We start from the raw sequence: 2,655 nt of genomic DNA on the forward strand, positions 1-2,655 counted from the left end.
ATCAAATAACTGGAGCCGCCGAAGTCGATGTGTTCCACTGTCAAACCAGGCTCCGACCTTATCTCCGGAAATGTTTCTAATCTGCTTTCCTTTGTAAACCGTTTGATTCGTTTTGTTTTAAGCACATTCTATAAATTCGTTTTAGGGGGAAAAACATGAACACAAAGAGACGAAAAAATCAAAAAGACACACAATCAAACTGTTGCGAAGAGATGTAATTTTTGTTGATCCAATGATCGATTTTATCAGCTGCTTCAGAGGTAATTGAATTTTGTTTCCAATTTTTTAGATTTAGAGGTTTCAGATACGCGATTTAGTATAATCATCCTGTTTGTTGATGTATCTGGGCTAAGTTATCATTGTCTAATTAATCAATGAAATTTGGTTTCCCGGAGTTTCAATTACTAATATCATATGCACTCGTTTCTCCAGGTTATAACAGTTGCAGATAACAATCAAAGTCAGATAAGTTGTGGAAACTCCTTCTAACCCGAATTTAACACCAACGAATACATTCTTTAACTTGGCTAATTGCTATATTATTGTTCATCGACAACAGATGGATGTTGTTGTTGTACGACAATAATTGATGTTTGTTGCGAGCGGGTTATTCTTCAATGATTATATTTGATTCAAGGTTAGTTAATTCCTCTACCTGGAACTCAATTTTCAGTCCTAGTTATCATGTTATTATATTATTTAATCGGTATAAATTAGTTTGGTCTTAAGAAATATGGTAGATTGAGGCACAATTACTAATTTCAAAGATTTGGATTGTGAAGTGTTAAATGTAATTCCACACATTCCACAAACTGAACATTTGAATCCTTTAATGATATGAAGAGTGGTTCATTCACTGTAGTATTCTGACTGATTGAGAAGCAGTGCACTTTTCAATTTAGACAGAGGAGTCTCATATGTTCTAGTCATAATAGTTGTGAAATATAAAAAAGCTTATACTTTCATAGCTAAACATATTGTAAATTTGGTAAACTTATTGAAAGGAAATCTACAAAACAATATAGGTTTTGGGAAATATAGATTCTAATTAATGCAAAGAAAAATAATCAAACTGCTGAAGAAGTTTTAATCATATAACATTATTATTCTTCGAAAACTATAGCCTGTTATATATACCTTCTAAGATCCATAGCTCACATAATTGGTGAAACGTTATTCTTGTGTATGAATTGGCACCTTAAGGAACATGAATAGTAGTTTAATATTCTTGCTGGATTCAAACTTGGTAAATTCATAGAACACCCTTCCTTTATTGAAAGTTTGCACTCTTGACTTGAAGACTCTCTCATTAGGATCCCAAATAAACATCTCTTGAATATCTTCGTAATCTATTGCTCTGATGTAACGGTAGTTCTTGTTAAGATCCAACCAATTAGAGAATAATCGATTTTCGTGTACATTTGAGTATGTGCTCTATAGCCATATCAGAAATGGAGTTACTCTGAACAAATTTAGCTTTTTAGTTTTTATCTTATTGTTTTTGTGGTAATTTCATTGATGTAGTAACATGGATTATTTATAGAGGTGAGGTATGTTTAGGGTTTGGTTTCCTAAATCTATTTACTGTTGAGATACATGATTACTAGTTTGCGATTATTAAGGAAGTCGAATATTTGATACCATAAGAAGTTTCATTTATGATTTACATTGCGATGAAATTACTGGATTTACTACCACATATGTTTAGTTTATCAAGATTCACTTAATATAAATGTTGTTCTTGATTTATTTCACCTTGTGTAGGCCATATTTCACGTTAAGGCAGAGGTAGCTTTTGGGAAGAACATTTCCTTAAGGATACAAAGTCATAATAGGAGATTACACATTTTTCACCTATTCGCAATAACAACAATGATTAAGATATTTCATATACTGGTTGTTCTGATGAATTTAGTGGAGACAATATTATTAAGTAAGCGTGAGTAAAACCTTCTAACTCTAAAAGCCTCCAGAATCATAAAAAATATATAATTGGGTCATTGTCATAATCTGGCTTTTGAGCAATATTATCCCATTTTCTAACAAATTCTTTTGCGGATTTGCCCACCGCGGCACACTCTATGTCTTTTTGGCTTTGAATTACACATAAATTAGTATTGTCAAGGAGGGACATTGTTAAGATAAAGTTATATGCCAGCAAGATTGGGAAAATAAAATTAATGGTGAAGGTCACAACACATTCTCAAAAATGTCAATGGTAAAGATTTTTCTCATAGACTCTAGAAAATGCCAATGAAGAATGGTGAGAAACAAGATAGATGTTGGCTGGTCTATTCAAAAAAAATAGCGAAAATCTATTGTTTCCGTTGCAAGCTGTTCAGAGATGAAAAGGATACAACTCAATTGACAAGCACGTGATTCAAGGATTGGAACAATGTCAGAGTAAGGCTTGTCCAACATGAAAGCAGTCATGGTCACATTGTGTGCATGAGAAAATGAATGGAATTAGAGTTAAGATTGCAAAAGGATATAACAATTGATAAGTGTGCCCAAGAAGAAATCAAGAAAGAGAAAAATCATTGGAGAGAAGTTCTTCTGAGATTATTTACACTAGTGAAGACTTTGGCTAAATGAATAATTCTTTCCGTGGAAGCAATGAAAAGTTTGCGAGAATAATAATGAGAATTTTCTTAG

Source organism: Capsella rubella, unplaced genomic scaffold (assembly GCF_000375325.1).
Source record: "Capsella rubella cultivar Monte Gargano unplaced genomic scaffold, Caprub1_0 scaffold_4, whole genome shotgun sequence".
Taxonomy (NCBI): Eukaryota; Viridiplantae; Streptophyta; class Magnoliopsida; order Brassicales; family Brassicaceae; genus Capsella; species Capsella rubella.